The 13,960-nt window shown below is 42.7% G+C and overlaps 1 long non-coding RNA gene across 1 annotated transcript in view; it reads left to right on the forward strand.

Moving 5' to 3' along the window:
- The first annotated feature begins 214 nt into the window (after positions 1-214).
- LOC126416714 (uncharacterized) overlaps positions 215-13,960 on the forward strand; it is a 172,496-nt gene continuing 158,750 nt past the window's right edge. Inside the window, exon 1 of the long non-coding RNA XR_007575503.1 lies at positions 215-349. This is a non-coding gene — a long non-coding RNA (uncharacterized LOC126416714). The remainder of the gene's footprint in view (positions 350-13,960) is intronic.

Here is a 13,960-nt window from a genome sequence, read left to right on the forward strand (position 1 = left end):
GAAGAGGTTTTCATTTTAGGAGAACAGCCACAATGCTGATTCCGTATTCTCTCCCGTTCTCTCCCTTTTATTTTTTAGGTTCACGAGATAGTCTGACGACATATCACGGAAACTACGATTGCGGTAACATCGTGGCTTATCGCTGACGTTTTGTTGATCTGCTGAAGTGTTGCAGATTCTCATGGCTCCTCAGAGCGAGTCGGCCTACATTTGTCGCCTGCACGGCCGGACTGTGTTAACGCAGCCAGAGAGGGCCTCGTCCTAGAAGCAGCAGACCGTGGTTCACGCAGAACGAGGTCGCGAGGATAGCCGCCTGTATCCGGCACCAGACGACCGCTTACAGCATCGGGTAAGGGGCTACATCTCAGCCAGAGCTACAGAGCAGTCTAAAAGTGATACTTCCATTGCAGAAAATTTACTGACAGAAAAAAATCGCATCACTAACAAAACAATTAATGTAGAGTAATGAAATTTCGGGAATATATTTGTGTCGATGACATATTTAAGTGATTGGCAATTGCAGGATCACAGGTGCGAGATAAACCATTCCAAATTTGAAATGCTGGTACATTAATAACCGGTGCAACTGCCGAAATGTTGAACGCAAGCATGCAAATGCGAATAGATTGTGTTGTACAGGTGTCGGATGTCTGTTTTTTTTCATCAGTCTTCTGACTGGTTTGCTACGGACCACCACGAATTCCTCTCCTGTGCTAACTTCTTCATTGTTTAAGCTATTTATATCGTGATTTGGCTGTGAATGTTACATATTTGTGTCGAAGTTGACGGTGTGAATCAATAAACGCTAGCCAAATAAAAAACATGTTTGCCGAGAGTTGTTTATTGGAAACTGGTTACGAAGGGTGCTAGCTGACACCGATATTACTGCACTTGGCCTCCCGCGGCCGCTATCGAAAACGTTACAGATAACAGTTACAGTGGTGACTAAAGAAAACACGGTGTGAATGATTTCAAGACAGCTGTGCTTTTATAGCAAGTTCTTGAGTGTGTGCTTGTGGAACACCGTGATAAGGACTCTCGACAAGCCAATCGAGGCGCCCTGACTCATATGTGCAATAAAATTGTGGCCAACTAATAGGACGATTATTTTTATTTGTTGTTAAACACAGAGGCGCCACAATTGGAATTATGCAGGTGAGGGTAATATGGACTACTGTGGAAGCAGACGAGCAGTGTAGATTACTTCAAGGTAGCGTTAACAGCGGTTGAACCTTATCTCGCAAGCACGGCATGATCTGCTAATGGCAACTAATGGCAAGAGGGGCGGAACCAAAGGGCGTGTTCTGGAGTCTCACGCAACTGGTAGGGCGCCAGAGGCGTGACGCAGTGCACGAACGTTCTGGGAACAACTGCTGGACTAAACGACCCGCAGGCTGTAAGACACCTTCTATGCTTACCAATATCGATGGCAGGCGATGCGATAGAAGAAGACTGTGAAGATGAAGCAACGAAATTCCATGTATCATGTACCCTAGACTATGATTACAACATACATTCGTAATCCAACGACAACTACCATTTGTGCAAAAGTGGCATCTAAACACAAACCTAGAGACTCAGTAATCATTTACCTCCAATCTGGGAAGAACAAACTGTTGCAGCATGTAGGAAATCTCTCACCTGCCTACATGCTATCAAAAAATTTAGGAAAATATTTCTATTTCAAATTAAACAAAAATTAGTCCAGACTTTAGTCCTACCTAGCCTGCGCTGCTCTGATGTAGTTTAACACTACACAAGTAGTGAAAATTCCAGATGTTCGAGCTAGCAATGAATGCTTGCATAAAATACATGTGCAACATTCGGTTGTTTGATCATATCAGTTCCTTCCATTGGGTGCGATCGGATAGTCAGAGTGTGTTTTATGCGCTCTGTTTACTTCGTCGCTTGTTAGTCACAGATGTTCTCCCTATCTTTCCTCACATATCAAATACCTATCATCATTCCATAGCTGCAATTCGGCTAGCATCTTGACTGTAGTTTTGCGTAACACTAAATCTTTCTTCATCTCCTGCTCCCTTTAAGCCATACGACTATGGCAAGATTTAGACTGTTATAAACGTCGTATCCAAAACAACTCTGCAGTCAAGAGAATAATACAGCTATATCTGTTATTATCGGCGTAGCTTATCCTCTCAGCAAATCCCAGCTGTTTCCTTTCTGTCCGACAGCAAGCTAGTTTCTCTCTCACTTTGTAGACTGCCTTTGTAATTTTCTCATATCTTTCTATTTCTGTTTGCTTCCTTTCTTCTCATCCACCGGCCGCTGTGGTCGAGCGGCTCTAGGCGCTTCAGTTTGGAACCACACGGCTGCTACGGTCACAGGTTCGAATCCTGCCTCGGGCATGGATGTGTGTGATGTCCTTAGGTTAGTTAGGTTTAGGTAATTTTAAGTTATAGGGGACCGATGACCTCATATGTTAAGTCTCATAGTGCTTAGAGCTATTTGAACCATCTTCTCATCCAATAACCTTACCCTATTAGTTCTTACTCTTCCTCTGACCAGCCAACATCTTCTCCACATTGACTCCTTCTGTACTGTTGCGAGTCACTTCTTTTACATGTCACTACATACTTTCGACGAGAACGTAATGATAAAATTAAATGTAAATGTCGTGTGACTTGGCATCCCGTCGGGTAGACCGTTCGCCGGGTACAAGTCTTTCGATATGACGCCACTTCGGCGACTTGCGCGTCGATGGGGATGAAATGATAACGATTGGGACAACACAACACCCAGTCCTTGAGCAGAGAAAATCTGCGACCTAGCTGGAAATCGAACCCGGACCCTTAGGATTGACATTCCGTCGCGCTGACCACTCAGCTACCGGGGGCGGACATGATAAAATTGCTTAGTATTAATAAAACTGACATATTTTTTCTACAGATATTATTATTTTTATCATTATTACTGTCTGCTGCAGATGTTCTATGGATGTTGTACTGTTGACTCACTAAGGACGTAAGGTTAGATATAAAAGAGGGCCTGAAGATCCTAATCTTGCTGGGTGAAATAAATGCATAAATAAATCCACACAGAAAACCATGGTAAAAGGCCTGATCTGCTAGGACAATTAGAAATAATATTATACAAAGAAAAATCTTCTGAAAACATGTTTAATGAACAAACGGAATTTTTTCAGTAATTTTGAAAGTTCTTTTCCTGACGAAATAAATATTTAATAATGCTCGCATTTGACAAGATACAGCTACATTTGACATAATCATAAACGTTTGTCTTATAAAAGATATTTATGTACAAATAATAATACAACAGGCTCGTATCTTCTTTGAAATAATAGCACCATGTATTTTTAGAAATGCAGTATCTTTACATTTGAAATTCCTTGACTTGTTTCGGCATGTGTAGAAAAATGTACTGTAGAATAGAAAGTGTATATATGTACATAAACATAATCTACTCATAAGCTTTCATTGAAGCGGTAAGGAATGATAGACGACATAAGAGATTAAGAGTTTTGGTGGAAGAAGCAGCTTTTTATTTCATACTTTCTATTGTCTTAAGTACAGCGAGATGTTCGAGTTTTCACTCATTGTGGAGCCAGAGCCTTTTCAACCAAATAGCAGGTGTTCTGGTTGTGAGGCAGAGGGAATCCTAACTGGATTCATTTGGAAGGTGATTTCCAGTTCAGTTTTTTGCCTTGCAACAGAGTGAAGCCTCCAGGAAACCTTCGCCAGAACTATGGGATAGCAACAATATGTCTCGGATGAAAATCTGAAAGGTTAATGTACTTGTGTAAGTGTACACAGAGTGAAGATGACAACTTGCGCGACATGTTGCTGTCGGTGATAGGCTATTCGAAAGAAGACGACTGTGAAGAGCAGCGAAATTTCACATATCATGTATCCTAGACTGTTATAAGAAGGTAGACGTGGAAGCCAAAGAAAATCATGATTTTTGCAGAAGTAGCACGTAAACACGAGCCGAGAGATGACGTAATCATCGGCATCAGTTTGCTGTAGAATTATTGAGGATATTTTGTAGTTGCATAGTTTTGTAGTTTCTTACAGCATTCCGCAACAGCGATCGTTTGTAACTCTGAAACGTCCCCTTTGAACAATTCTGCACGAGACTGTGCTTAACCTGACACACAATATTTTGTTAGCGCAACGCAATCTGACTTTCAAAATTCCCTACAAAAGGATGGCCCTGACTAATATTAAACTATACCTTTCACAAATCACTTACCTCACAAAAATCTTCGCTGCTCAAGCTACTGCAATACAGCGAGCGCCACTACTGCCAGCTAAATAAAAGATTCAAACTATGGAAGGCACTAACTACTGATAGGGATAGTTAGCAAATGAAAGATATTAATAGAGAACGAACAATGTATTTACCTTGATATCATCATATATAAATATAGCAGTTCATGACAAATTACAAATCTCCGCCATCTCTCTCCCCACATCCACCACTGCTGGCGGCTCACCTCCAACTGCGCAACGCTACGCACTGTTCACAGCCAGCTGCCTAACACTACAATGGCGAGTATTACAACAATGCAAAGCAGCCACAGACTGCACACAGCACAGCCAGTGATTTTCATTCAGAGGTGGCGTTACCAATAAGAAATCCTAAACAGCCTACTTACATAAGAACCTAAACAGCCTACTTACATAAAGAAAACATAAACAGCCTACTTACAACTCATCTTGCATTGTTTGTTCACGAGGCGCAGAGACCTCTATATATCAGAGCCTACGTTATGAATTTTCAGATATACGAGTTTCGCATCATTGCCTCCTGAACCCAATACCCCTATGCTGTGATGCGCTACTGCTGAAATTAATAATGGCCTTCAACGACAAGTCCAAGCTTGAAAGAACCACCCTGAACAATCCGGACTACAGCTCAGTATAAAGAATACTGAATACCTATTGGTGGTATACATCTGCGAAAGACAGATAAGTACCTTGGCTCAAAAATCACAAACCGCTTCAGCAAATGGCTTCACTGTCAGACACTGACTTCTGTGCTTTGTGATAAGAGGATCACGGACCTGCTCAAGTCAGTTCATCGCCCACAAATCAGCTCATTTGCCTTGTATGGAGCAGAAAGACGGCCCGCAACAAAATAAGCAGAGCAGTGACTTACTATCATAGAAGCCCACATTCTTCAGAGGACATCTGGCCGGATCCTTCATGATGAAATTCACAGGCGATATAGTGTGGCATATATCATTGATAAAATGAGACAAAACCGTCTACGGTGGTATGGGCATATACTTCGAGCAGATGAATAAAGAATATCGCAACATGGGTTTTCGTTGAAAGCCGATGGCAAACAACTCATTGGGAGGCCGAGCCAAAGTTTGCTAGATGTCTTAAATCTACACCTCAAGGTCGCGCGGTGTAGCCGCATTTTCTAAAGCGTCTTGCCACTGTTCTTGCGGCTCCCCCCGTCGGAGGTTCGAGTCCTCCCTCGGGCATGGGTGTGTGTGTTCTGCTTAGCGTAAGTCGGTTTAAGTTAGATTAAATAGTGTATAAGCCTTGGAGCGATGACGTCGGCAGTTAGGTTCCATAGAAACTTACCATAAATTTGCAATTTCCTATACGCTTCAAGCTAGTGGGCCTCCACCGTGACCAAGTGTAAGGTCGCATCAAGTGGACTGGAGTCAGAGACGAAAGGTTTGACCCTGCTGCATTGCTGACGAAGAAGGAGAAGAAGATGAAGATGATGAGGAAGAACAAGGAGAAAAGTAATGTAAGAGCAGTTACGCAATTGAATTTGAAGGCTTTTTAGCAAACAGTACAAAGAGTCGTCAGGACAAGCGAAGGCTTTGTCTGGTGTATCATAGGTAAATTTAGTAGGTTCTTTACCGTTCGCGATGTAAACAGGGTGACTTCTCAATGCGTACAGGTATATCGCCTCTAAAAATTTCGGATAATCCGCAAGTAAAAATTCCACAGTCAGGTAGCCCTCCATGGAGTGGGTGCACGCAACGACTGTGGTTATATTGAGTTAGATAGAGCAGCAATCAGTCGTAGAATTAAGTTGCTGTAATATGACATTTATAGTCACAACGCAGATCAGATTTCGACCTGTGTCAGGCCATTATCAATGCAGTGCGGAATTGTAGCAGTTGTTCGTGCTCAAGTGAATGCTTACACAGTTCAACCATTACTATAATTGTCATATTAAAGCAACTTAATTCTACGACTGATTGCTGCTCTATCTAACCCAATTCCACAGTCGTTTTCGATTGCTCCCAGCATGATCTCTAAGCCGTTTTATTTTCCGTACACAGTGAAACGTTATCCTGTACAAACGACCATGCAGACAACGGGTTAGGTCCCTGAGACTGGACCGGCCGGAGTGGCCGAGCGGTTCTAGGCGCTACAGTCTGGAACCGCGCGACCGCTACGGTCGCAGGTTCGAATCCTGCCTCGAGCATGGATGTGTGTGATGTCCTTAGGTTAGATAGGTTTAAGTTCTAGGGGACTTATGACCTCAGCAGTTGAGTCCCATAGTGCTCAGAGCCATTTGAACCACTTGAACCCTGAGACTGTTCAGAGACGACGCAGTTGTATACAGGGAAGTCACGTCTATAAAGTGCTAGAAGACTTGCAGGCGATCAGTGCTTTGTGCAAGGACTGGTAACTTACCACCAACATGATTAAATGAAATGTCAAAAGCCAAAGGGGCGCTACGTTCAGGAAATGAGCGTTAGGATTGGATGCGAAATCCCCGCATTCTAGTCCAAAGTATGTAGTGTCTGGTTTGTTGTTCCCTTCCTCCGATCTGCTGTGATGTGTCAGTGTGTATCTGTGTGGTGCGGATGACTGCACAATACGACTATTCTTACTGTATTTAGAAGTTCGTTACTGTAAACCACATATACATTCTGAGACAAAAATAACGAGACATCAAGAAGGAATCATCAGGATGGGATGGAAATCGGTAGACGTGACGTACACGTACAGACAAACAAATAATTACAACTTCAGAAAAACTGGATGATTTATCAAGAGAGATCCACAAAATGAGAAAATCAATAACAAGTTGGTCCACCTCTGGCGATTAAGCAAGCAGTTATTGGCTTGTCATTGATTAACAGAATTATTGGATGTCCTCTTCAGGAATATCGTACAGCCGGCCGCGGTGGTCTAGCGGTTCTGGGCGCTCAGTCCGGAACCGCGCGACTGCTACGGTCGCAGGTTCGAATCCTGCCTCGGGCATGGATGTGTGTGATGTCCTTAGGTTAGTTAGGTTTAATTAGTTCTGAGTTCTAGGGGACTGATGACCACAGATGTTAAGTCCCATAGTGCTCAGAGCCATTTGAACCATTTGAACCAATATCGTACAAAATTCTGTCCAACTGGTGCGTTAGATGGTCAAAATCTCAACCTGGTTGGAGGGCCCTGTTCATAATGCACAAACGTTCACAGCTGAGGAGAGATCCCGTGACCTTTCTGACCAAAGCAGTGTTTGGTAAGCACGAAGACAAGAAGTAGAAACTCTCGTCATATGCGGGCAGGCATGATCTTGTTGAGATGTAAGCCCGGGATGGCTCGCCACGAAGGGCAACAAAACGGGGCATAGAATGTCGCCGACGTACTTGGTGCTGTAAGGGTGACGCAGAAGACAACGGAAGGGGACCTCTTACGAAATGAAATGGCAATCCAGACCATCACTACTGGCTGACCGGCCGCATGGTGGGTGACAGTCAGGTTGATTTCCCATTGCTGTCTGTGGCGTCTCCAGGCACATCTTCCATAGTCATCAGGGCTCAGTTCAAAGTGGGACTCACCACCGAAGACAGTTCTACCCCAGTCAATGAGCTTCAGACCGAAGGGGTGTCTGGAAACGCCCAGGACATTGGTACGATACCAACCTGACTACCACCTGCAATATGGCCCGACAGCCAGGAGTGATGGTCTAGGGTGACATTTCTTTTCATACCAGGACGTCTTTGGCTGAAATCTGTGCCACCCTTACAGCACAGCAGCACGTCAACGGTATTCAACACCACGTTCTGTTGCTCTCAATGGCAGGCCATCCTACGTATATATTTCAGCAAGATAAAGCATGTCTGCAACGGCGAAAGTTCCTACTGTTGTTACAAAGTTTCTGCTGCTGCCTTCGTGCTTGCCAGACCCTACATTTGCCAGCAAGGTCGCCAGATCTCTCCCCATTTGACAACATTTGGAGCATTACGGGCAGGATCCTTTAATCAGCTCGGAATTTTAATGATCTAACGCGCCAACTAAACAGAATTTGGCACGATATCCCTCAGGAGGACGACCAATAACTCTATCAATCAATGCCAAGCCGAATATTTTTTTGCATAAAGGCCGGAGATGGACCAATATGTTATTGACTTGCTCATATTGTGAAATTCTTTCTCTTGAATAAATCATCTAATTTTCCAGAAATTATTATCGTTTGTTTGACTATACAAGTACATCACATCTACAAATTTCCGTCTCAATCCGACAATTCCTTCGTCTTCCGTCCATTTTTTTGTCTGTAAGTGTATAATAGCATTGAAATAAATTGTTTTATTCTTACGCTGTAGGCTAAGAATAAATTCACTACAGTTGAATATTAAGTCTATAGAACAAAACTGTCTTTCTTACCGTTTATATGAATGTGACTCTCAATTGACCCTTTGGTACGCAACGAATTTTGTATACAGGGTGATCCATTGATAGCGACCGGGCAAAATATCTCACGAAATAAGCATCAAACGAAAAAAGTATAAAGAACGAAACTCGTCTAGCTTGAAGGGGGAAACCAGATGGCGCTATGGTTGGCCCGCTAGATGGCGCTGCCATGGGTCAAACGGATATCAACTGCGTTTTTTTTTTTTTAGATAGGAACCACCATTTTTATTACATACTCGTGTAGTACGTAAAGAAATATGAATGTTTTTTCGCTTTGTGACAGATGGCGCTGTAATAGTCACAAACATATGGCTCACAATTTTAGACGAACAATTCGTAAAATGTAGGTTTTTTAAATTAAAATACAGAACGTAGGTACGTTTGAACATTTTATTTCGGTTGTTCCAATGTGATACATGTACCTTTGTGAACTTAGCATTTCTGAGAACGCATGCTGTTACTGCGTGATTACCTGTAAATACCACATTAATGTAATATATGCTCAAAAAATGGTCCAGCTAAAACATTCATATTTGTTTACGTACTATACGAATATGTAATAAAAAATGAGGGTTCCTGTTTTAAAAAACGCAGTTGATATCCGTTTGACCTATGGCAGCGCCATCTAGCGGGCCAACCATAGCGCCATCTGGTTTCCCCCTTCAAGCTACACAAGTTTTGTTCTTTGTAGTTTTTTCGTTTGATGCTTATTTCGTGAGATATTTGGCCCGGTCACGATCAATGGACCACCCTGTATAATGTTACTGTGTAGTAACAGGGTATCCAGCTTAAATATATAGTAATATAAAATGTAAAAACTTGAGAAAAATTAGAGTTATTTATTGACACTACGTTTCTACAAATATGGTAACAGAAAATGTTTTTGTGTGGTGTCACCACCAGACACCAGGTGGTAGCCTTTAAATCGGCCGCGGTCCGTTAGTATACGTCGGACCCGCGTGTCACCACTATCAGTGATTGCAGACCGAGTGCCGCCACACGGCAGGTCTAGTCTAGAGAGACTCCCTAGCACTCGCCCCAGTTGTACAGTCGACTTTGCTAGCGATGGTCCACTGTCTACATACGTTCTCATTTGCAGAGACGACAGTTTAGCATAGCCTTCAGCTACGTCATTTGCTACGACCTAGCAAGGCACCATATTCAGTTACTGTCATCTGAATAGATAATATTGTGAATCATGTACCGTCGAGAGCGACGTTCATCATTAATGGATTAAAGTTAAGTATCAAACTAATTACGCCCGCTTTCTGAATTCTAATTCCTTGTCATGTTCCAGACCTCACGTCAGCATAGTTCTTCCCTCCTCACGCCAGCCTGCGTGAGCTAAAACGCGTGCATTTCGGCCTCCTCTAGTAACACGGTGTTGGCTCTTCTGCCAACACAACGTTTTATATACCTAATGCATCTCGAGGAGCGCGCTATTAATGACTCGACAGACGTCTGATCTGTATTCGACTTCTTTGCAAGTGTTTTGCAGCACTGCAAGCGTAACAGTTGCAATAGTTGCATGGCGCAGATCTGATGGATCGCGAACTGGTGTCTGGTACACTTGATTCTTAATAAACCCCCCTACATTAAAAAATCAGTTACGGATTAATTCAGCAGTAGCCTCTGTAACTGTGTAGTTGTAGTGGTGGCCCGACATCTATTGGCACCTGCTAGTATACCGAAGCTGCTTCTCCGATTTCTTGATTGTTACGTAAGTGCGAACATCGCCAGCTAGTCGCTGCACTTATTCACACAGAAAACGACGTTGTACCAATGTAACGAACTTTAGCTCCACGAGAGGGAGCACACACGACACCTTCTGTATGGACTCCACAGGGCTTCTGAAGCGCGTTTACGTGACAAAAGCAGTCACACACAAGCGCGTGTGGTACCGACTGCCGGAAGAAACAACATTTTCAGTTACCGTACGTGGAAAAGCAAACCGCCGTTACATGTCTTAATCACGTCTTAAATTATTACACTGCATATTATTATGTGTTTAACGGGAACACCCTGTATAAATAAAAGAGTCTGTGACAAGCAAGTTATCTCATTATGATTGCCATTGTCTTCCTGCTGAAAGTATGTCTCGATTCGCCCTTTAAGTGCAAAGAGATACCAGTAACGTTTTCCGTTTTACCTGTATCATGGAGGTGACCATTATTCAATGCGTTGCTCCAGTCAGGGCGATGCTCCTGTAAACTTATGACGTGGTATTTGTGAAAATTAGGTCGTTATGTTACATAAGAAGTACACTATTGTATTCGTTTTTAAATTATGAATTATTATTAACCACTTAGATTCTCTACACCAACTGCTAATGTAGAGATGTAGTACCAGATGCACCATTTTTGTCAATCACATTTGATACTTCAGCGTCCTTCGAAATCCATGCGCGATATTCACAATTTCCTTGCACCCTCAACATGATTTTTATTATGGTTAAATTTTGTCAATACCTCGCGCACACAACCGACTGTGACCATACGCCATATTCTCTCCCATCCCTCTTTGATCGTCGCTTCCTTCAGATTATTCAAGATTGTGACCTTCGGAACCTCCCCCTGTGTGTCACTCTCTGATCACATGAACCCCACGCAAGGGTCCCAAAAGTGAGGTTGACGAGCGCAACACTTTGCATCTACATCTACATTTATATTCCGCAAGCCACCCAACGGTGTGTGGCGGAGGGCACTTTACGTGCCACTGTCATTACCTCCCTTTCCTGTTCCAGTCGCGTATGGTTCGCGGGAAGAACGACTGTCTGAAAGCCTCCGTGCGCGCTCTAATCTCTCTAATTTTACATTCGTGATCTCCTCGGGAGGTATAAGTAGGGGGAAGCAATATATTCGATACCTCATCTCTCCTTTCTGAACGATTCCTTTCTACACACTACCTTTATAACTAAAGTATGAAATCCAAGGGAGACTGAGTACAGTGAAAAACTCAGGTGCTGATTTACATAATAAAAATTAGTAAAATTTGTGTAATAAAAATCTGTGAAGTCTGAGGATGGTCACGTTACAGCTGTGGTAAGTGCTTGCACGGTGTAGTGTTGTATTTGTGTTGTTGCAGGTAAAGTGAAGGGAGATGACGAAACACAGAGTCAGAACATTGCCTACTGCTCTCGGAGAACACCAAAGGGTTCACGCTGTTATGCTTTCCCATCTGAATGACAGACCACCTGTAACAGTGTCACATGGGCTCGCTCTATGAGACATTGCGAAGGGTTTTGGGACTTGATCCAGGAAATGGGCAAAGTCAGATGATAAGCACTACCATTTTCTTCTCCGTGTGCTAGCCGAATAATTATGGTGAAAATTTCTTTCATAACCTGTATTCGAACCTCCAAATCGAGAGCCACCGCACAAGTAGGCGTTAGTGATATTGGTTATGGAAGCCAATGAAATGCACAGCGTCATTTGAAAAATCTGCACACGGTAAAATAATCAGTTTTTTTTTTTTTTTTTTTTTTTTTTTTTTTTTTTTTTTTTTTTTTTTTTTTTTTTGGAGTCTTGCATTCCCGTTTGGACGTCATCGCTCTAATTAGCTGAGTCACTGCATCAGAAGTGGCCTCAGTGGTTTGAAAACGTTTTCCTCGGTGTGGTTTCTGGAGTTTTGGAAGAAAATTAATGCGTGGTGCGCTTACGTCAGGCCTGTAGCGTGGGTTGTGTAGGACTTCTCTAAAACTGCATACCGACTGGCAATACGCAGTTGTGCATTAATCATCCAGATACAGCACTCCAGCTGTGGAAGAGTCGGATTTCCTTTGGCGAACCATTATCGCAAAGCATTTGGCAGGAAGTCCGTGTAGTATCGCCCTGTTGCAGTAGTTCCTGGGGCACTATCTGACACTGTCACTTCATTCTTTTCTTATGGCGTAATCATCGTCAACTCGACTTTGAATTGTTGGCAACGGCATATCTTTGGCCGAATAGAGTAAAGGAATAGGAGCGAGATTTCAATTCTGGCTCAAAATCTCGAATCCATGTTTCATCAATAGCAACAATCCTGTTTAAAATATAGACTCCTTCCGTCTCGTAGCGTTGAGGCAATAGTCGTATGATTCTCTTGCTATTTATTTTTTGCTCTTCACTCAGATGATGTGGAACCCATCTTGCAGCGACTTTTCCTTTCTATAGTTTCTCGGTTATGATTCTGAACACCGAAGAGTCAGACATGTTTGCTTCATTTGAAGTTAACTCGCATGTTTTGCGTTGATCTTCTTGCAAAATGTTGTCAGTAATGACGTCAATAATCACAGCAGAAGTGTAATCTGTTGCAGTTACCACCCACCCACTCCTTACATTATCTTCAGTACTGGTCAGGCCTTCACGGAAACCGAAAGCCCACATTGGCACTGTGCTTCGATCCAGTATACTATACCCACAAGCATACACTAGAGCGTTGTACAATTCGGGAGGTGTTTTTCCAAGCAAACTTTCAAATTCGGTGTAAGACCGTTGGTCACTATAAAAGATCTGACTTGTGTCATTTTCTCGTTCTATTTCAAATCAGAATACCTTACTCAAAACACAAATAATCATAACACTGGAAACAAGTGCTGATAGCTGAAAGTCTGGCTCACAACGCTTCGCACACGAAAATCTTTCCGCTTCTACGGACGCGCATTCTCTCTGTGCAGAAGTTTTGAAATATCCCTCGTAATATAGTGCGCGTAACAGCAGTTTTCAAGAACGGCTCTAATCTACGGAAATAAATAAACATTTTTATAGTTACGTATATACTGTCCATAAAACATTACTACAACTTGAATCGGTGGATCCTTATAATCGGTAAAATTAAAGTCCACAAGAAAATAAGCGAAATAGAAGAGGATTCGTCACCCAAAGTTTCAAAAGTCTACTGTTTTCCACAGGCTGCAATCAGTGATACTTGATAATAACGTGAGCATGTTCGGATTGTTCTGCAAGACACAGATTGCGGTAGCACGGGCATACGAAGGAAATGTTTTGAGTCTATCACCTACAATCGATCACTGCTCACAGAGACAAATCCTCGCAGCAGATGGGAGAACTGCAAAGCAAAGAGGTGAGAGAATGGTTGAATGATTAAACCTGCCGATTGCCAGTCTGATGGCGTCGTAGAAACATTTTAAAGGTCTGTTAACAGAAAAAAGGGCAGAGTGCAAGAAGATAAAGTGAGAAATGACAGTGAACCAGGATGGTAAAGAGGTAGGGAAAATAACCAGGAAAGAGGTGTAGAAGGCGGCTACACAAATGAAAATGGGGAAATCGCCAGGGCCTGAAAATGTACAAGCAGAGTTAGTGAGGTACGGT

This window comes from Schistocerca serialis, chromosome 8, assembly GCF_023864345.2.
Source record: "Schistocerca serialis cubense isolate TAMUIC-IGC-003099 chromosome 8, iqSchSeri2.2, whole genome shotgun sequence".
In the NCBI taxonomy this organism is placed as follows: Eukaryota; Metazoa; Arthropoda; class Insecta; order Orthoptera; family Acrididae; genus Schistocerca; species Schistocerca serialis.